General features: G+C 45.7%; 1 pseudogene; it reads left to right on the top strand.

The window, feature by feature from the left end:
• Positions 1 to 3,714: 3,714 nt before the first annotated feature.
• LOC140694623 (melanocortin-2 receptor accessory protein 2-like) overlaps positions 3,715 to 22,268 on the top strand; it is a 70,353-nt pseudogene continuing 51,799 nt past the window's right edge.

The raw sequence follows: 22,268 nt of genomic DNA, 5'->3' as shown, positions 1-22,268 counted from the left end.
GACATGCAGGGGTGCAGGAGTGTACGCAGTGCAAAGGTGTAAGTGGTGGCAGGGGTGCAGGGGCTGTGGAGGGTGCAGGCAGTTCAGGGGATGCGGGGGTGCAGGCAGTGCAGAAGTGCAGAGAGTGGCAGGGGTGCAGAGGTACAGGGAGTGTAGAGGTGCAGGGAGGTGCTCAGGCACGTAGCCAGGATCAGAAGGCAAGTGCACATCCTCGCAGTCAGCCTGACCCCGGGAGGCTAGTGCAATGGTTTGGGGCGGCGGCGGCGGCGGCGGCGGCAGGTGGGAGGCTGCCCGGGCAAGCCGGTCGATTTCTTCTCTTCCCTGCAGCCTGGACTCGGGGGGGGGGCCTTGGCCGCCGGAGATTCGCCAGATGTTGGACTCCAAGTAAGCTTGCTCCTGGGAGGTGGGGCGGTTAGGTCAGCGGGCGGCGGCAGCGGCAGAGGGGCGGAGCGCGGCTGCCCCTGGCGAACTGGTGGAATAGCTGCCTTGTCCCGGCTGCCGGGCCTGGGAGCGGCCTCTGCTGCCCCAGGTCGCCGGACACACCTGTCCCACTCAGCTTGCTGAGTGGGGAGTGGAGGCGGTGTCGTTAAGGTGCGGGGCCCACGTTGGTAGGGGGCCTGCCGCGGGGGAGCCGGTCAATTCGCTCCGCTCTCCCCCGCGGTGGAGTCTAGGAGCGGCCTCCGCTGCCCTAGAGGCGGGACGCCGGCCTCCAGGTGTGCTTGCTCCTGGGAGGCGGCGGCGGCGGCGGCGGCGGCGCCAGGGGGAGGGGGGCCGTTCCAGGGAGCTCTGCTCCATTTCTTCTCTCCCTCGCGGCCTGGCCTGGGGGCGACCTCTGCCGCCGGAGATTTGCCTGAGGTCCGACTCCAGGTGAGCTTGCTCCTGGGAGATGGGTGCGGTGCGGTCAGGGAGCTGGTAAGGTGGTGGCTGCGGGGATAGGGAGGCTGCCCCGGGGTAGCTTGTGGATTAGCTCCATGTCTGCACCGTGTTGCCTGCAGGCGGCCTCTGCTGCCCCAGGTTCCGGGACACCCCTGTCCCACTTAGCCAACTGGGGGCGGGAGGCAGGGTAGTCAGGGTGCAGGGGTGGCGGGGGTCGGGGGCCTGCAGCGGGGAAGCGGGCCCATTTGCTCCCATCTTCCCCGAGGCTTGTCCTGGGGGCGGTCTCTGTTGCCCTGGGTTACGGGACACGTGTATCCTAGTCAGCCTGACCCCGGGAGGCGGGCGTGGTACTTTGTGGGTGGTGGCAGCAGCGGCGGGTTTTCCCATGAAGCCGGTCCATTTGCTCCCATTTCCCCTCATGGTTTGCCCTGGGGGCGGTCCCTGTTGCCCCAAGTTCGCCGGACGTCCATCTCCAGGTCAGCCTGCTCCCTAGAGGAGGCCACCGTGAGGTCAGGGGGCAGGAGCGGTGGCTGATGCGGGGGGATGGGGATGCCTTGGGGAGTTGGTGGATTGGCTCCCGTCTCCCCGATGGCCTGGTGTGGGAGTGGCCTCTCCTGCCCCAGATCAGCAGACACACCTGTCCCATTCAGCCTGCTGGGTAGGGGCGCCCTGGGCGGTGCCTTTAAGGTGCGAGGGTGGCGACGGCGGGGGTAGAGGACCTGCAGCGCGGAGCTTGTCAATTAGCTCCCCTCTTCCCTACGGCCAATCCTGGGGGCGTCCTCTGCTGCCCAAGAAGCCGGATGCCCGTCTCCAGGTCAGCTTGCTCCTGGGAGGTGGACGCGATGAGGTCGAGGGGCAGAGGCAGCTGCGACTGCCGGCTGCCCCGCCTAATGGGGCCTCTTCTCCTTTCCCCTGACCTGGCCTGGGGACGGCCTCTCCCGCCCAAGATTCGCCTGACACAACACACCAGGTCAGGTTTCTCCTGGGAGGTGGGCGCAGTGAGATCAGGGGGTGGAGAGGAGAGGGGTGCTGCCTATTGCGAGCTGGAGGATAAGCTCCCTTCTCTCTGGAGGCCTGACGTGGGGGCGGCCTCTGCTGCCCCTCGTTCCCAGGTCACCCTTCTCAGGGTCATATTGCCCCGGGGGTGCGTTAAGTTGCGGGGGCGGCGGGGTGATGGCGAGGGTATGGAGCCTGCCACTTGGGAGCTAGTGGTTTAGCTCCCATCTCCCCAGCAGCTTGGCCTGGGGGCAGCCTCTGTTGCCCCAGGTCGCAAAGCACGGTTTCCCTGACAGCTTAGCCACCGGAGGTGGGCAGGATGTGCTGAGGGGGCGGAGGCAGCCACCAAGGCAGCGACGGAGGGTGCTGTCCCAGGCCAGCTGGTCTATTTGTTCCCATCTCTACCTTTGCTGCCCTAGTTTCGCAGGACGTCCTTCTCCAGTTTATCCTTCTCCTGGGAGGTGGGTGCAGTGCATGCAGCCCAAGGTCTGGGCTCTCCTCTGGGGAGGGGAAGAACTCTCTTGTTCTCCTTTGTCTTTATTCTTCAGCAAAGGGGTTACTTGACCCAATTCTTAACCCTGAGAAAGTGTAGCCTGTGTTACGGAAGAGCTGCTGGACAGTGTGGTTTCTAGGTGGGTTTTCACATCAGCTGATGCCCAAGGTAGGCAGGAAAGCTATTACTCAGAGGTTCTTAGTGTGGAGTTGGGGGATGGCCCCACTGTCCTCACCATACTTTTTAAAAATGTGTTTCTCCCCTCTTTTTCCTAGGTGACATTTTAGGTTATTGGGTCACAGATTGCTGGCACACTCATCCCTGTTCTCAAACATCTTTTAAACTTGGGTGAAGTGATAAGTAGGGGAAGAAGATGATTTACTGAATGGTAACAATACTTAAATTTGCATTAAAGTTAAATTCTGTCAATCTTTCTCAAATGATTTTCCTCGGATTCAAAATCCATGACCTAGTGAATGTTGTACTCCTGTGTAAATCATTGATCTTCACATCACATTTGTTAAATGGTCAATGAGATTTGTTAAGTAGATTATTCCTGAAAGAAAAAGCTCAGGCTTTTGAGACTTCCTTGTCTGATGTCACCCAGGCAGTCACAGTAGAAGACAGAGCTGATATAAAAAATCCCTCAGCTGCCTGAACTGCAAAGCTTCTGGGATTACTGATCCCTGAAATGCAGGTGACTCTTGATGATATTCTGGGGGATGGTTTACATGATCAGATTGTTCCAGTCCTGTAAATGGGTTCCGTGGCCCCAGCCCTGGGAGAACTGGTCATAAGGGCCATATCGTGAGGGGTGGGATGGGAAGGCAAGGTGTAAGAGCTGGAATCACTGAGATTCCACACTCGCTAAACACAGACTCCAGAGCCTAATTGTTGTCAGGTTCTGTTCTGGATTTGAGAGTGTGTTCAGACATGATTCTTGCCCTTCAGGAGTCACTGCCTGGGTGGAAGTAACCTTTACACAAATCTGGGAAGGATGGCAATTAAGTAGATGGGCTGTTATGGTTCTCAGTGTGCCCAGGCTCCCTCTTCAGGCACTCGTGGGACTAACGAGAGTCATGTTATTCACTCATTCACTGATTTATTACCCTTGAATTGATCATTTGTCCCATAGTAAGTGAAACAAGGGATCAGGGACCTGAGTTTTGTCCCCTCTCCTATCACTGATGGTACCTGTCAGTCGGGCGCCCTGCGTATGCATTGTGAAGTGGTGGTATTTCTTGCCCAATGGGGCTGCACTGTCAGTTCTGAGAATCAGGGGAGTCTCGTGGGTAGATCAGCACCCTGACACACATGACACCCCCCCACCCCGTGAGACAGCACTGTCGATGCTCAGGTGACCCGATGTAGACGGCGGTGTTAAACGTGAGCGTGTTTAGTGATCTTGCTGGCTCTGAAAATACAGACTACCGGTCCCTACCTCTGGAGACGCTGAGTGTCTGTACCCCAGAATTCTGCATTTTAAGAGGCACTTTAACTAATTCTGATGAAGATGATCTGAGTGTCCCATTGAGAAACAGTGTTGTGCGGTACAGCAATATTGAAGATTCTCAGGGAAAGATGTCTTTTCAGGATGGTCCAAGGGCCCTCACTTGAGACTTTTGCCTTGGGTTTAATTGTATGTGTTCAGAAGTGATGTCTCTCACTTCCAGTGCTTGTAAGCGTGCTCTGTGCAGGGACTTGCACTCAGTAGATGGCAAAAACTATGATTCTTCAGGTCACTGAGCTAGAGTGTGAGCGATCTTTTATTTTGGTTTTCTTTATAGCAATGCAGAGTCTCCCAAGAAGAGATTCAGACTGAACAGCTTTGTGTCAGACTTTGGAAGGCCGCTGGTGCCCAAGGTGTTCTCTGGCAGCGCAATGACGAATCTAGGTCCCTCTTTCACTGCTACGTCATTGAAGTGGACCACTTGGGCAAGGCCAAAGCTGGTATCTCAACCATTGCCCTTGACAGTGATATTCAGCTCCAGGAAGCCATCAGATGCAGCAGGTGGCCAGAGGAGGAGCCGAACAGGCTAATGAAATGTGACATCCCCAACTTCATCAACACGGACCAGAACTCTTCCTTTGGGGAAGATGATCTCCTGTTTTTGGACCCACCAATTGTTCTAGAAGATAAGCCAGTTGCTCAGACCTCACACAAAGACTTGAATTGAGAAACGTGCTTTGTCAAGTGTCTTTCTGAAGATGTGAAGTCTGTCTTTGTATGGCAGGAATTCCCCTTTCACAAAATTGTATGTGTTTGTGTCTGAGAGAGAGAAATGGAGACAGACAGAAAGACGGAGACAGAAGAGAGCCCCTTCAGAAGAGAGCTGGTTAAGGTGAGTTTTTGTGCCTTTAAAAAACATTTGGGGTTTTGGGGGGAACAAAGTATTTACACTGTCTCATTCTCCTAGTTGGAGACCTTGGCCCCATACTCATTGTTAGCGGCCTTGAACGGGGGTTGGCACGGTGCCACTTCCACGCTCTGCCTTTAGCACGTTGCTTTGCCTCTCAGGGCTGCCACCCTTTTAACTGTAAGGAGAGGAGTCTGGAGTAGGTGATCCATCCCAGCTCTGCTGTTTTGCAAATTTCTGATTTCGTATTCGGATGAGGATGGGATACACCCAGAGCAGTATAAACCAGGCCCTACCTCCTGCCTATTGCTGGGGCATCCCTCAGGTCTGTGCCTTCTACTCAACCCTTTACTGAGGAGCCCAGCTTTTGTCAGGAGCCCAAGTGCCTACCGAGATGGCAGGGGACGTCTCTCGTGGTCACGGTGGCCATCGTTTCTGTTGGTTGTGCTGAAACAGCTCTTCTGAGATCTCCTGGCCACTCTTGCTCAAACCTGAGGACAACCCTGTCATTTCTTTCCTAGGAGGAGGATCAATGCATGGTGCATTTTATGACAGTCCTGTCCGCAGGAATGCACGGAAGTTTATCAGCTGAGTGAGGGGAGGTGCCTCTGTGTCCCTGTGTCCCTGTATCTCTGTCTGCTCACAGTGCTCTGCCACCGGCTACTGAGCAAGAAAAGTGCTTTTCACCATGATGTGTGTTTTGCAGACGTGTAGGTGATGGTCGTGTGGCTCGTGTGTGGGCTTTGAGCTGGGATGTTGAAGGGCTTATACATACCTCGTCAACATGTATTCGAGGTGGCCTGGTGCCACACAGACTTGATTCATGAAGGCATCAAGCCTGCACACCTGTTTGGAAACAACTTGCTTTTGATCAGTCACACTGCATGCATGACTCGCTGCTAATCTCTGGGTGTTTTTTTCTTTTTAGATTTATTCACCCAGTGTCTTGCTTAAGCTGAAAAATAGTTTTATTTCACCAGAATATTCTCTGATTCTTTGTTTTCACACATCCAGTTTTTTAATTCCTTTAAAAATTGTTCTGTGTTTATAATGCCTCCTTATTTTGATCATCTCTAGGTTCCCAGTGGCCTGAGCCATGCACCAGATTTTATGTAGGAACTGTAACACCAAAAGAAATCCCCTCGCCATAATATCTTTTGAGGAAATTATTATTCTTTAAGACTCTAACTCTAAATCGTAGAACAAAGCATGGAACATTTCTTGTAGTTAATACATGTTCATGCAAAAAGAAACTTGATATTTTCATTGAAGAATGTTGATTGTAATAAATTTTACTAATGTGAATATTATTATTCATAATTTAAGTAACCAAATAAAACCACAGTTATTTATTATTAAGATTGAAAACTATTTACACAGTCTCTCATTTAGAAGACTGAAGTGTACTTAAAAGATGATAAAATACCCATGATGACACCATCTTTTTTATTAACTAAATATCAAGAACTGTGCAGGGTTAAGATTTGACCACCTGCAAGCTGCCAAGTTCGCATGAGGTAGTTTGTGGATGCTGCCAGAAGACAGGACACTCCCCCAGGATCAGAGACAAAGGACTTCCTGCCAGCACAGCAGGCAGCCTGTGGTTCATGTTCATGTTGGTTCCTGGGTTCCTTTCCTATTGCTGTTGTAACAAAGAACCACAGACTCAGTGTCTTAAAGTAACACACATCCATTGTCTCACTGTTCTAGGGTGCAGAAGTGCAAAGTCAATGTCAGTGGGCTAAAACCAACATGTGGCCAAGGCTGCGTTCCACACCGAGGCTCTTGGGAGGGATTCATCTTCCTACCTTTCCCAGCTTGCAGAGGTGCTCACACTCCTTGGCCCAGGGCCCTGTGTCACTGTGACTTCTGCTGCCACTTCACATGTCTGTCTCTGACCAATGTGCCTCTCTCCACTAAGGACCTCCGTGATGACGTTTGCTTTCCCACAGTGATCTGCTATCCCAAGGTCCTTGACAGTCACACCTGCAGAGTCCCTTTTGCCATACACTGTGACATATTCCCAGGGAATTCTAGGGATCAGACCGTGGACATATTGGGGGCCATTATTCTACCAAGTTCTTCCCTTTGGCCCCACTGGTTCTTGTCCATCCCACATGCAATATGCACCCACGTCATCCCAGCACCCTCCAGAGTCTCATTTACTATACCATCAACTCAAAGTCCAACATGTAGTCTAACTATTATCAGCTCAAAAGCCTAAATATTTTCATCCTCATCGCCTAAGTCAGGCATGATTGAGACCCTGGGTGTGATCTTCTCTGCTCAAAATCCTGCAATGGCTTCTCATTTCACTCAGTGAAGAAGCGAGAGTCCTTATGGTGACCTTACAGCTTTCCTCCCCCTCCCCAAGCTGAGCTCATCTCCGGTTTTCTCCCTGGCTCACTCCGCTCCAGCCACACTGGCCTCCCTGCTGGCCCTTGGGGACATCAGACATGCACCCACAGGCCTGTTGCCCTGGTCGGTCTCTGTCCAACTCATATGCTGAAGTCCTAACCGCCAGGACTACAGAGCATGACCCCGTTTGGTAATAGGGTTGTTGCAGATGTCATTGGTTAAGAAGAGGTCATTAGGGTGGGCCTTAATCCAGTATGACTTGTGTCCTGATAAAAAGGGGCAATGTGGACACAGAGACACGTGTACATGGGAGTTGACGGGTTGAGATGTGGAGAGAAGACGGTCGTCTCCAAGCCAAGGAGAGAGGCCTGGACCAGCCTCTCCCTCCCAGCCCTCAGGAGGAACCAGCCCTGCTGACACCCTGCCTGCAGACTCCCCGCCCCCAGGGCTGTGAGACCGTGAGCCTCTGTGGTTCACGTCACCCAGCGTGCGGTGCTGTGTTAGAGGGAGCTCAGCAACTAGCACCCCCTTCTCAAGGTCCTCAGTGAGGCCAGCTCTGGCCATCTCATTTTAAACTGGAAACTGCCTTCCCCTTGTCTCTGCCCCAGAAACCCCCTCTCCCGGATCATATTATTTCTATCACCCTCTATAATACCATATATTTCACATGACTGTCACGACTGTAGTTTATGTTCTGCTCTTCCTCAGTCCTACAGGGACAAGGATCCTTATTTGTTCACTGACGGACCTCAGGTGGCTTGAGCAGTACCCGTGGCACAGCAGTCAATACAAATTGGCCGGATGGAAGGAGGGATCGTTCCTTACATTCACAGGTGAGTGAACGAAGATTCCGGGGGATTGAATGTCTCGCTCAGGCACAGAGCTGGTAAGTGTCAGGCCAAGGTGGGTTTCAGGTACCTATGAACCTGAGGGAGGCTTGAGTGATAACATTTCCATTGATTAGTATTTCTCAGGTGTCTCTTTTTCTGGCTCTAACTTTTGACCTCTTTCTGTTATTCTTCTAAGCTTTCAACCAGTTTTAAGTTTTAATTTTGCTTTGTCTCAGTTAAACAAATGAAATCTGTAAATCTTTTAACTCATTATTTATTTCATCTAAATACATTGTGATTAGTGATGATGTTTTATTTCTGGCATCTTGTTTTGTGACTTCTATTTGCTTTGCTCTGCTTTTCTCCTGCCTGTTATATACCTTGCAGTCATGGTTAAGAGCATGGCGTCTAGAGACAGCCTATCCGGGCTTGGTTCCCTCCCTTGCTAACCATGTAACCAGGATATGTAATCCGTTTGAGACTCACTTTCTTCGTATACAAAAAGTGGCACTATCCACCTCAAAGACTGTGAGCAGTAAGTGATAAAATAGATGAAGAACTTAGAATAGTGACCGGCCTATTTTGCATTCTTCATTTTGACTCCTTTATTTTTATTCTCTTTTTAAACAATTACTTTAGAGATTTCTGTTGAATTTTAATGAACACCCTAGATATTGAAGATTAAAATTTACTTAACCCATACATTGAATTTTATATACCAAATGATATCTGTATTTTGTTTCCATAAGTTCTGTTTAGTTCTCTAAAAAATTGATCTGTTTTCTTTTTCATGATGTCCTGATTGTTCATTACGCTATATAAGATTCATTTTATCTTTTAATGATTCAGTCATACTTATTTTATGCTCTCTCTTATATTTTGTCATAATTTTAGGCTCTGGAATATTAATCATCCTGTGTTTTACAGTTAGCTCTTTCTTCCCTGTGGCACTTATTTCCTTCTGGTTTTAGTTGTGTGTCTGTGTGTGTGTAGAGTTGTGGGAGTTTCTTTATAGTGAGTACAATTTTTTTCCTATGATTGTGCCTTACATCCTGGTTTTTAAAGTTTCCCTAGAGAACAATTTTGTGTTGCTTATCCTAAGGCTCCAGGTGATATGATCAACCTTGAATTATTGTATTTTTTGGTTAGGGAATTCCGGAATCTTAAGTGGAGTATCAATTTGGATTCCACATTCATATAAAGCAGGGGCGTGGAGATTAGATTTTTTTAAGGGAGACTTTGTTTTTCCCTAGAGAACCGGTCGTTTCACCCCTTTCCTGTGTGCACATGTGGAGAACTTTGAGTCTCCCTTTCAGTGAAGAGGCAAGTCTTCCAATACGTCTTATGCAGAGGTTTCTATAAAGGAAGACTCTTCTACATCTGGTATGGACCCTTTTCCCTAAATGGACATTGTATCCCTATTTATGTGCAGATGAAAACCCCTTCCCTCCAGGGTGCGGTGGCATCAGCTCACAAGATTACCATTTTGGCGTTAAGTGTCCTCTTTGTATTGTCACCTGGGAACTTCTCTCTCCACAGTAAGCTCTGTGTTACTTTTGTTGTTGTATTTTATCCGGCATTACTGAAAGTTTTACTTCAAAGGGATCCTAATTAGCTCTGTTTACCTGTTTCCAGAGCTGAAAGCTTCAGTTCTAGAGTATCTGTTTGATTTTTCTTAAAAATACATTCCATTATATTTCTCTGGGGAAAGTCTTGACCCTGTTATCTATTCTCCCATCATTTCCTTATTTTCTTGAATATATTAAAAGTATTTTATAGCCTCTATTGGTAACTCTGATGCTTACATCACCTGGGGGTTTGTATCCATTGTCTAACGTTCCTTATTCTCATTTTATCTATCATAGAGTCTTGACATGTTGCATGTCTAGAAATTCTTTATTACATGGCAGACATTGCAAATGAAAAATCCATATCTTATCTTCCGTGAGAGGTTTTCTACCTTCCCGTTAGGCAGACAGGGTGAGGGACTGATCATCTCACTCCAATCAGGCCCTGAGTTGTGTCAGGACAGAAGTGCCTTTTTTCTAAAGACAGCTTTGAGGTATACTTGGCAAAATAATTTTCACACATTTAAAGTGTACAACTTAATATGTTTTAACATAAGTATATCACCAAGAAACCATGACCATATTCAAGACAGTGAACATACCCATCACCCACAAAACTCTTCTCCTGCATTTTGTTGTCCCTCCCTCGCTCCCCATCTATTCCCCTGGAAACCATTGATCTGGTTTCTATCACAACATAGTGGATTGCATTTTCAAGATCATTGTATGAATGGATTCATGCAGTATCTACTCTATGTTGTCTGACTTCTTTCATTTAGTGTAATTATTTTGAGAGTCATCTGTGTTGCTGTATTAATAGCTTATTTTTCTTTTAGCAGAGTATTGCTTAGTTCTGAGTTTTTCCTGAATAGTTTATTGTGAGCAGTGTTTGGATAGACCATCCTTTGTTTCTCCATTTACTTCTTGATGGATGCATGGGTTATTTATAACTTGAGCTATTATAAATGATATTGTAGTGAATATTTGGTTACAAGTCTTTGTATGGACATATGCTTTTCTTTTCTAAAGCATCAGATGAGGAATGTCTGGGTTATGTGGTAGAAAGGTGTTTACCTTTTTAAAAGAAACTGTTAAACAGTTTTCCAAAATGGTTGTGCTACTGTAAATTCCTCGTGGTGTGTATCAGTTCTGGTTGCTCTATTTCCTTGCCAGCACTTTGTAAGGTCGGTCTTTCTAATCGTATACATTCTAGTAGGTATGTGTAGTAGTATCTCACTGTGGTTTTTAAAAACATTTCTCTAATGACTAATGGCATCTTTAATCAGCATCTTTTCATATGCTTATTATCCATCTGGATATCTTAACTGAAGTGTGTTTTCTGGCCTCATTCATTCATTCAGGTGTTTGCATTATTATTGAGTTTTGAAACCTTTTTATTCTGGATCAGACACAAAGAGAGACACTTACCAGATATATGATCTGCAAATAGCTTCTGTCTATGGCTTGTCTTTTCATTTGCTTCACAGTGCTTAGAAGAGCTTTGAAGAGTCTTCATTTTTGTAAAGTTCAATCTATCAGTTAATTTTTAAAATAGATTATACTTCCGGTGTCATAGCAAAGAAATATTTGCCAAACCCAAGGTCATAAAGCTTAACCCTATGCTTTTTCTCCTAGCTGTTTCATAGTTTAAGATTTCCTAATAAGATCTATGATCCACTTTGAGTTAATTATTGTATATTTTGTGAAGTGTGGATCAAAGTCCATTTTTGTTTTTTGCATATCACTATCTAACAATTCCAGCACTACTTGTTGAAAAGATCCTTTTCTCCACTGCATCCTTTTTGAGAATCAATTGTCTATATAAGTGTTGGTTTAGTTCTGAACTTTCTATTCTGTTTCATTATTTTATTTTCCTGTTTTACACCAACACCATACTTTCTGATTACTGTAGCTTTATAAAAAAAAGTCTGAAAATCAGATAGTGTAAGTCTTCCAACTTTGTTTTTCTTGTTCAAAGTTGTTTTGGATATTTGGGATCCTTTGCATTTTTATATGAATCTTAGAATCAGTTTTTAAATTCCTTACATCCTTTTCTGCCAAAATTCCACCCATGTCTTTGGCCATCTCCAAAGCCACATTTTCTGAAGAAGTCTCTCTAGATCCCAGGTGAAAGGAATTTCTCTTTCATCTGTGTTCCATTCACATTTCATAATATTTGATTACATTTATTCATATTTGGCTGTATGTACTTGTCTGCTCTTTCCTGCCATATAGTAAACCTCTCAAGATTAGGAATCTTGACTTGGTTCCCTATGTCTGCTGAGAAAACTAGTTCTATGCTTTGCAGGAGTGAGCCCTGTAGTAAGAGGTATCTGCAGCACACATCCAGCTCATTGCTTGCATATTGTCAAGGAATCCTGCAGATTTAGAATTGTTTATTGATTGTTGTCTCCAAGATGGCTCAGTCTTTTTTATTTCTATTACTACTCCTGCAGTTTCAAAGAACAATGGGCTAATTATTTTCCAAATATCAAAACGTAGTGTAATTGAGTTGTGATGCAAATTATGAGCTGCTGTGTCTTAAAACCTGCTTAGTGTTCACAGGCTCCTTCACTCATGGAACTTTTGGGAGAATGACATATCCTTAGAGATAGCACTGCTGACTTTGGCGACCTGAGCAGCAGTATCTGAACTCACTCCTCCTGTATTTCCAGTGTCCCGTCTAGCCCTCCTCCAGCCCTCCATGGGGGGACCTGCAGTTCTGCCCTCGAAAAGCCTGTTGCTTCTCAGGAAGACTTCCCAATGAAACATAATCATATCCTTCTTGTGGTGACATTCAGTCCAGTGACCTGACAGCAGGGGAAAATGTTTAGTCTGCTCTTAGTAGAGCCTAAACTCTTCCATACTTATTAGAAGCAAATCCAATGAGGGAACTGTGTTGGCATCTAACAAATCAGCATAAATGTCTGATGAGGAAGATCAGCTTCCCCATCCCACTCAGGCGTCATGTTGATGTGACACTCACCTTGGCTAACATTTTCTCCTGTGTGCAACGTAAGTTTCAAGGCATATGAATGGCTTTTTGTTTTTCTTCCTTGGTCTTTCCACATTCACTGTGTCTGGTGAGATTATATGAATCCTGATTATTTTCAAACCAGCGCTTACCCTTTTTAAAGGATCACGTGTTTGAAAGGCTAGTGGACAATTGGTTAGAAGATAGAAATCCTTAGATTTTGGTGCTAGAGTTGAATCTTGGTTAGGGGTGAATGAAAATTCCCATTAAAATTTTAAATTCAGTGTTACAAAGTTTTAAAAATAGTTAAATATTAGTCAATTTCATTAAACACTTTAGCAGTTATTTAGTTTTAAGCCTGTTTCTGGGGCAATTTTGCAATGATTCCCTCCCTTTATTGATTCCCTCTTTATCAGAATCCTTGAGAGGCCCCTGTCATCACTGTCAGTATCATCATCATCATCATGGAACTGATTCCTCTGGAAGATTCTAGGAAAATAAAGAGATGGGTGGGGTTATGTGTAGGTCAGTGTGTGCATATACAATAAGAACAGTTATCAGACATTAGATGCAAGATATCCATTTTATTTGGAGAAGAATGTGGTCATGAATTCCTGATGTGGTGAGTGAAGGAAGCAGTGGGAACATGATAGTCAATGGAAAGGAGGAGGAAGTAAGTGAAGTGTGGAGCATAGATCCTTGGTTAGGCGATCATCAAATTGGTGTGAATGAGGGTAGAGTGGTGGCAGAATCATGTTCCTCCCCCGCCACATGTTGGCCAACTGTGACATGTTACTGTACATGGCAAAAAGGATGACAGATATATTTGGAGAAAAATCTTAGAGGATTTCTGTCTTCTAAATTGTCTATTAGCCTTTTAAACCCATGGTACATTATTAAAGATTAGTGGAGGGCCACAAATAAAAAGGATTCATATAATCTCACCACACATACTGAATGAAGACTAAGGAAGAAAAACAAAAAGTCATTCATAAGTGCCTTGAACCTTAAATTGCTCATGAGAGGAAATGTCACACAAGGTGAGTGTCACAGCCACATACATAATGCCTGAATGCGAGGGGAGAAGGGGATCCTGAGATGAGACAATAGGGTGAGTAGCCTGGATTGTCCAGGTGGGCCGAATGTAATCACAGGGGTCCTTAAAATGGAGGACATAGCCCAGCTGAGTTTAAAATCAGAGGGAGGTGTAGCCATGGAGCAGTGTTCATAAAGGCTGCTGGCCATGAAAATGGAAGAAGTCATGGGGCACAAGCTAAGGAAGGTGGGTGACCTCTGGAAACTGGAAAGAAAAAACAAAAACAAGGAAATATTCTCTTCTAGATCCTCTGGAAGGAAGGAACCCTACTGGTAACTTGAATTTAGCTCAATGAGAACTGTGTTGGATCTCTGACCTCCACAGCCATAAGGTGATAAATCTGTGCTGGTTTAAGCTGTTAAGCTTATGGAAGTTTGTTACAGTGGTAATAGAAAAATAACACAGTGAGCGGTAGTGTAAGGGATTAAAGTTCTAGGCTGGGGTGTGGAGAGGATTCTGACATTTACACCTAAAAAACAACCAGGTTCAGTGGGAAGGTGTTTTAAGGAAGACCTACCTGGTAGGGCTGTTAAGAGGACTGTTTGGTGTGAGGAGAGCATTGGAGTAGAGGAATCAATTAAATCTCTACCAGAAAAATAAGGAATAAAATATAACAGGGCTTCAGTATTAGTGGATGCAGGAATGGAAATGGGCAGAGAGATATAAACATTACTTTGAAATTAGCTACAGGTTTGATGATTGCATGTTGGGGAGAGTTAGCCAATGTGTGGACTGAATGTTTGCATCCCCTCAAAACCCATATGTCGAAACCCCATCTCCCAGGGTGATGGTATTGGGAGGCGGGGCCTTTGGATGGTGATTACTAGGATAAAATGAGGTCATGAGAGTAGAGTCCTCATGAATGGGATTAGTGCCCTTATAAAGGGTCCCAGATTGCTTGCTTCTCTCTGCTCTGGCCCATGAAGATAGTGGGAAGACAGCCATCTTCGAGCCATGAAGGCTATCCTCTCCCAGATACATTGACCTCAGCCTCCAAAACTTAAGGACCATGCTGGTTGTTTAAGCCACCCGACCCATGGTAATTTGTTACAGCATCCCAGACTGACGAAGACAGTGGAGAATGCCTCTGAGTTTGGCACTGATTGCCTGGAGAATGCTGAAACCCAGGGAAGTGGGCAGCACAGACGCTTACTCATTTAACCCTGGCAACACGGTACGAGATAGAGTCTACATATTCCTCGCTATTTAAAAGGGAAGGAAAAAGAGGCACAAATAACAACAACAACAACAACAACAACAACAACAGCAATAATTTTTCCAAGATTCACACAGAAACCCCTGGAGGCAGAGTGAGAATTTATACTCAGGCAGGCTGGTCCCAGAGCCCCTGCTCATAACTACTAAGTCAGATCACCTTGCTTATGTGGATCAATTTATTTCAAGTGTGATATGAGGTTACTGTGTCCAGTAACTTATAATTTCAAAATTACTCACTGTAAGGGAATCATTAGTTGCAGGCATTGCAAACCACAGAAAGCTAGACATACAAAAATAACTCGTTAGGGCAAGATAACCAATAATGTTTTTAAATATTATACTTGCTGAACCTTTGCAATAAAATGTGTATTTATAATTCTGTCTGGCTACAGAATAACTTCATAATCCTGAATGTGGCTGGTGGCTCCCATGGTGGACAGCACGGGCCTAGAGAATTTAAGTGACTTGTCCAGTCTCGCCCAGGAAGCTCGTGGTGGGATCAGAGCTATAGGCTGGGAGTTTTCCTTCCTATCCAACAAGTCCCTCATGGAGGCTTAGAAGCTTCTCCTTTGGTGCCCAGCTGTCTATCCGTACTTATGACATCTTGTCAGGTGTCCCAGCCTGCTCCTGAACAACAGTCAGTAACCACTTCTGCTCTTTTCTGGCCAGGTAATACATTCTAGCAACTTCCATTGACTTCTTGGCATCAGTTCTTACCTGGAAGGGTAGTGCCTAGAGATGCAAATGTGTCCACATGACAGGGTTTTCATAAACATAGCAGGAGTTGTCAAGAGAAGAAAACGTCAGGAAGACGAGTGGAAGCAGGTCATTTAATATACCAAATGGGTACTTTCAATGTATTTTTGTGTTTCCAAGTCCAGACTTGTTCTGTTCGTGCATTACAGGCCAATAAATCGGGAGACCAGGACTTGGGGCAAGAAATAGCGACTTTAATTTGGAAATCCAGCTGAGAAGATGGAAGTCTAATGTCCTGGAAAACCATCTCCCAAAGTCAGAATTCAGGCTCTTTTTATATTAAAAAGGGGAAGCAGGAATGCTTGGTTGTTGCAAACTTGGTTTATGAATTCTTTGTTGTTAGAATCTTTTGTTCTTGCAGCTCTTCACCAGGGTCAGATCCGTGTAAACCTCCAACAGACAAATGTTATTTTCTATTCTGTAACTTGTTATCTTTATATGAGTGGGAAAGTTTAAAGTCAGAGCCTTGAGAATAGGGTCTCCTGTATATTTCAGGCTCTAGGCAACATTGTTTTATAAAAGGTGCAGAACCAACAAGACTAAACCCAGGAAACAGGGCACAGGGTTAAAGTCAAAAGAACAGATCTAATACGGAGTCAGATTTGTTCTTTCTTATTTCAGTAGTGCCATGCAGAAGGCACTTTGGGCAGCTTGTTGTAGGGTCCTGGAGGCTTTCTCTCTCAGCCTCTGGGCGCCTATATTGTAAACCCTTCATAGCTGTCTGGCCTGCTGGAAAACCACTCCAACTGTTTTGCCTGGAAGATGTGTTCTGTTTATAACTCATCTCTACAGCTTGGAAAACAACTCAAGAAAAACTCAGTTGGTTTTCCACCAGCCCTGGGCAGGGGTGAGGGATAGCATGTTATTATTTTATAAAATAAAAATTAAAATTAAAAAAATAATAAAAATAATAAAAGAAGTCTTAAAACAGCACTGGGCACATAGGAGAGAGTCAATAAATGTTTCCTGGCTTAAATTAAAAGTGATGGATCAGTGATTCCATGGCTGCTGTATTTGCTGTGCTAGTTACTCCTTTGCTCCATTACAATTTTTTTTAACTGAAAAAGAAATACATGCATATGGTTAAAAAAAATTCAAACAGAGCACAAAAATACACAAGTGAAAGAAGTTTTCCCTCATCCTCTGTTCTTTCAGCCCTAACTGGAGATGCTGCTGTTTATTTTCCTTTGTGTGCTTTTCCAGATATGCTATGCACAGTCCCACCTATGTATGTAAGTTCCTTAAACTTTTACTTATTTTTAACTTAAAGGGGTTTAAATCCTCAAGTGCCTTCTGCCCGGGTAATAGAAAAGAACAAATCTGACTCCATACTAGATCTTTTCCTTTGACTTAAACCCTGTGCTCTGCCTCCTAGGCTTCATCTTGCTTGTGAAACAATGTTGCCGAGAGCCTGAAATATACAGGAGAGCCTATTCTGAAGGCTCTGACCTTTAAGGATATTTAACACTTTTTCATTCATAAAAAGATAACAAGTTGCAGAATAGGAAATAGCGTTTGTTTTGCTGGAGGTTTACAGATATTTGACCCAGGCAGATAGCTGCAAGAACAAAGGATTCTAACAAAAAAGAATTCCTACACCAAGAAGTTTGCTACAACCAAGCACATAGGAAAGGAGCCTGAATTCTGCCTTGGGGAGATGGTTTTCCAGGACATTAGTTTGCCATCAAGGTATACAGAAACTTGCTATTCCATGCCCCAACACCTGGTCTCCGAACTTATTGGCCTGTCCTGCACTGAGGAGAATAAATTTGGACTCGGTAACACTCCTGTCTACCTAGCAAGCTGGGCACTGGAATTGAGGACAGCTCTCCCACACCCAGGGACCTACTGTGAGCCCTTGATGGTTCCCCTAGGGTGGGCTGTGGTTTACTCAGGAGGGATGCGGACTATGTACCAACAGTCAGGCAGTCTGCTCTGTCTGGGGCTCTGATCTTTTACCTGCTGCCCCCTGGCAGCCCAACACCTGGGACATTGGAGCTAAGGCAGAGACCCTGCCAGCCTGTTTCCCAGCGTGTAAAAGGGGAATATGTACTCTTCCCAAGGTAGTTCTGAGCGACAACACTTGCTGGTGCTTGTTTCCCAGAGCAACAGGAAACCCAGCTCTGCATGGGGGCAACGGGTGTGATCCCCATAGGGGTTCTGCACAGGCCTTGGCTGGAGGGCTTGACCAAGGAGGTAAAATTTGAGCTGCGGGCCTTGAAGGGTTAGAGTAGGGTACAGACGCAGTACTGCCGCCTCTTTCAGGGTGCCCCCAGAGGTAAAGCTTTTTCTCTCCATCTCGGCTACTCCCCTCCCCCCTCCAGATCCCTCCCTTCTCTCTGCACCTCCTGTCCGTCTCCCTCCACTTTTCCCCTCCTCTCATCCTCCTCCCAACATCTCCCTCCCTCACTTCCCCAGCTTGTCTCACAGAACCCAGAGGATCGCTGGCCGTCCTGCGCATGCGCAGTCGGTGCCAGCTGGACCGCGGGTTGGAAGCTCCAGCTCCGAGCCGGGGATCGGCCCCAAAGGCTTCTCAGCTCTGTCGCCCGGTAGGCCTTTGGCTCCTGCCCGGTGCCGGGGCCTCCGGCTGTGGACGTGCAAGGTGGGGGGTTCACGGGAAAGGTTCAGGCGGCTGCGGGAGGGCGGTCCGCGTATCACAGCCCGCCAGGGCGCGAGTCAGCGTGTGTTCAGCTAAATTGCTCGGGCCAGGCCCCTCTGCCCGCGCCACCTGCCCCGGCGCCCCGGCCACACCTGTCCAGGGCCAGGTGTGCACCTGCCGCCTCTCGCCCAAGCCGGACTCCCCCCAGTCCGAGGCTGGCATCCCCTTCCCCTCTCCCGCCCAAGAGTCCTCTCCTCACGGGCTTCCTCTCCTCGGCCGCCTACCCGTCCCCGCCCCTGGGTGGGCTGTGTCCCGGAACGGCGGTGTCTGCGGACCCGGACGGGAGAGAGCGGCTGGGGCTGGGGCTGGCCTCCGAGCGGGGCTGCAGCCCGCGTCCCCAACCCCCCGCTTTCCCTGCCCTGTGACCCCGGGGCTGCTCTCCTCTCCCTTTCTCGCTCCGTCAGGACCAGCTCAGTGGCTTGGGCACTGCTCCCCGGGCTGAGAGCCTCAGGCTGTAAATTCCAGCTTCTCCTGGTGAAGTCAGGAAAAGGGAGCGTCAGTGCTATGGGAGCTTCCATCTCCTCCCTCAGTGTTTCTACCCCAGGTAAGTTCCTTGAACACTTTCAGGTGCTATGATGGCGGTGCTTGATGATGTCGCGTGTTTTTATAATGAGGAGGATTACAGTGTTGAAAGCAAGGCTAGGTTCAGTTAAAAATGAGCTGAAGGCATGAGTCTGTGACATCTTCCAGGCTTCCCTGTCCCAGGGTGAAACGTGACCATCGATTTTAGAAAGATAGTTAGAGTCCCTAACTAGTCCAGCCCAGCTAGTGTGTGTTAACAGGAACAGCACCACCAGAGGCGTTGGAGACCCAGGGACATTGCAGTCCTAAAGAGCTCCTGGCACAGTTTGGTTTGTTTTGTTTTTTTGTTTTTCTTTAATTGTACGGCAGACTAGTTGTATACAGGGGAAAATCATGGTCAAAAAATATTTTTTCATATAACACTTTTATTGTGATATTGTTCACACATCATGAAGTCCATCCATTTAAATGGTACAATTCAGCAGCTTTTAGCATATTCACAGTGGTGCAACCATTATTATTCCAGAATGTTTTCATCACTTCAGAAAAAACAGTGGAAACCAATGACCTATCCACCCTTCCCCAGTGGTGGTTCTAAAGAAGTTTCTTGGCTGTTCCTGACCATAAATTAACTTGTTACATTCCATGAAATATCTGGTAGAAATTCTTAACAGAATTGCATTGAATCTGTCTATCAAAACAGGAAGAATTAATGTCTTTATGGCGTAAACTTCTTCTACCCATGAATATATCTGAGACCCTATCTTTTCATCTGTCCAGAGCCTGGCCCATGGGAAGTCCTCACTAATTGTTGGGCTTGTGAATGATTAGATTCTATACATTGTTAGTTGCAAATGTAGCCTTTCACAGAAGAGAAAAGTAACCTCAGTGAAACCAAGTGACTCTCTGATGGTCAGAAAGGGTGACAGTCAGTGCTGGAGTGATCCAGTGAACTTGCTGCTTGCAGACAGAATTCTCCACCACCTACAGCTACAGGGATTACAGTGTTCTTTTTTTTTTTAATGACTTGCTTTTATTTTTCTAATTATTTTTTATTGAAGTGTAGTTAACTTACAATGTCAGTTTCAGGTGTACAGCAGAGATTCAGTTGTAAACATATGCATATGTATATACATACATTTTTGATTGCTTTTAGTACAACTCATTACAATAACTTGAATATAGTTCCCTGTGCTATATAGCAGGTCCTTGTCATTTATTTTATATTTATTAATGTGTATCTGTTAATCCCCCATTTCCTGCCTGCTAACCACAGTTTGTTTCTATGTCCATGAGTCCATTTCTAGCAGCACCATTTTTCCTAGTTAATATATGGTGCTTGGCTGCTTTCAGTTTCAGTAATTCCATCTTATCTGTGGGTGTTTTTCTTCTGGTGGATCTGTATGTGGTTTGCACACGTGGTAATAGAGATCTGTATTTGGGAGAACTCCAGGCCTTGTGTAGTCCCTGGTACAGAGCGCCCTCTGAGATGATGTTTGAACTGGGAAAAAAGCATAGAAATTGTTGGAATTTCCACTATGCTTGAGACTTCCAGGTTTGTATTAACCTCTCTAGCCCACCTTAATGTGGGCTGCACCCATACTGGGTAATTTGGTGGAACTCCATGGTATGGTGATGTAGAGACAGGGCCTTGTATGCTTCTTCTCTTTCCTTTTTCTAACACTCATTCTCCTGGGCCTCCCAGATCCTCCCACAGCAGTGCCAAGGGCTGGCTTGGTTCTGCACTCAGGCAATATTTGTTAATAAGGCCCTTTCCTCATCTCTTTGGAGCCTCCGTTTCCTCCTCTGCACAATGAGACCGTAGACTAGATAAGTCCTTTTCAGTTTCTTTTTAAGCCATGTTTCCTTTGAGAAACAGAAAATGCAAATCTCTCCTCCCATTTCAACCCTTTAGATTTTGATAAGTCCTCCAAGGAGTGACATAGCTCTTCGTGGAAAACTGGTGTGATTGTGATTCCAGGTGGCACAGAAAAGACTCTTCAGAGATTTATTGCAGGGAAAGGGCAGGAAAGGGGCAGTATTTCACACTTTCTAGTGTGAGCAATGGAGCAGGGGATTGGGTTTAAATACGGTGGCTGATGTGGCCTCTCTCTAATTTTGCACAATGTGATAAACCTCTCTCCATCAGTTTCTTCATGTGTCAAGTTGGGGTGATAGTATTTTAGGGTTTTTGTGAAAAATTATACACATAATCCATTTGTGTCTCGGTAGAAACAAGACCTGCTAGGGAGTCAGTGATTTCTTTAAAAAAAAAATAAATCTTATCCATAGTACTCTGTGTGTATTTTGAAGTTCCTGGAGGGTGAGTGTTGAAACTGAAGTCCATCGTGGGACAGGTGGCCCATGGTTCTCTGTGCCCCAGATTGCCCCCTCCTCCCCAGTCCTCTTCCCCTCAGTCCAGGATGAAGTTCCCTAGTAGATTTACACAGAGTTCTTGTGGAAATGGCTTTTCATTTTATTGTTTCACCAAGAAGGGCTGCCATCATGATCTCTGTGGTCATGTTTTGGTGACCTGAAGGCTATGCAATTGGGGGATTCTATTTAATAAAAAGAAAAAAAAATACAAATACAAAGTTAGACCTAGGGTCGTGACAGGGGCTCTTGGAAGTGGGGACCATTAGCTTTGTTAGCTTCAGGTGCAGTAGTCTCTGGCCACGAGGACCCATCCTCGTGCTCTGAAGTTGGAGGGACCAGAGGGTTCAGTGGGAAATTTAACTGAGTGTATCTCATGGTCTAGGGATTGTCCTATTTGTGCTGTGTGTTCCTTATTTGTGACAGTGAGCTCATTTAATCTCAATAGCCTCTTTAAAAAATTAGACTTTTAATTTTGTGATGTTATGTAGATTCCCATGTAGTTGTAAGAACTAATATGGAGAGGGCCTATGGACACTTTGCCCAATTTTCCTTAATGGTTCCATCTTGCAAAATTCGGGTACAATTCATTACTGACTCACTAACCCTTTGAGGTTTGTGTTATTGCCCTCATTTCTATTCATGATTAAACTGGGGCTTAGAGAAGCACACAGGCCTGCCCAGGTCACCCACATGGTTAATGTAGAGTCGGGTGAACGTGGGCTTGGGATTTCCAGGCAGTACCATTATGATGGTCTGTGGCAGGGAGCAGCATTCACTTTGCTTGTTTATTCATTCATTCAACATTAATTGAGTAACCTCAGTGTGTCAGATGCTTTTATAGGGTTATCAGATTCTTCAGCAGTACTGAGAATCAGGTAATGTTTCCTTTATTTTAATCTGAGAAAATTAGCTCTGAGAGGTTATAACCAGCCCCCAAAGGTAATAGAGCTCATAAAGGAGGGATAGTAAATTTGTACAGTCCCCCCTTTTTATGCAGGTTGTAACCTAGGCATTTTACATTTGCAAACTTCCGTAATCTAGATATATTCTTGTAAGGCAAGGAATTTTTTTTTAATTGAATTATAGGCAAGTTTACAGTGTTGGGTCAATTGCAAGGTGTTTTTTTAATTTTGAATTAAAAAATATTTTTTGAGGAGGGTAATTAGGTTTGTCTATTTGATTCATTTTT

This window comes from Vicugna pacos, unplaced genomic scaffold, assembly GCF_048564905.1.
Source record: "Vicugna pacos unplaced genomic scaffold, VicPac4 scaffold_66, whole genome shotgun sequence".
In the NCBI taxonomy this organism is placed as follows: domain Eukaryota; kingdom Metazoa; phylum Chordata; class Mammalia; order Artiodactyla; family Camelidae; genus Vicugna; species Vicugna pacos.
Note: the sequence above shows the minus strand (reverse complement) of the source record. Positions and strands in the feature narration are given on the sequence as shown.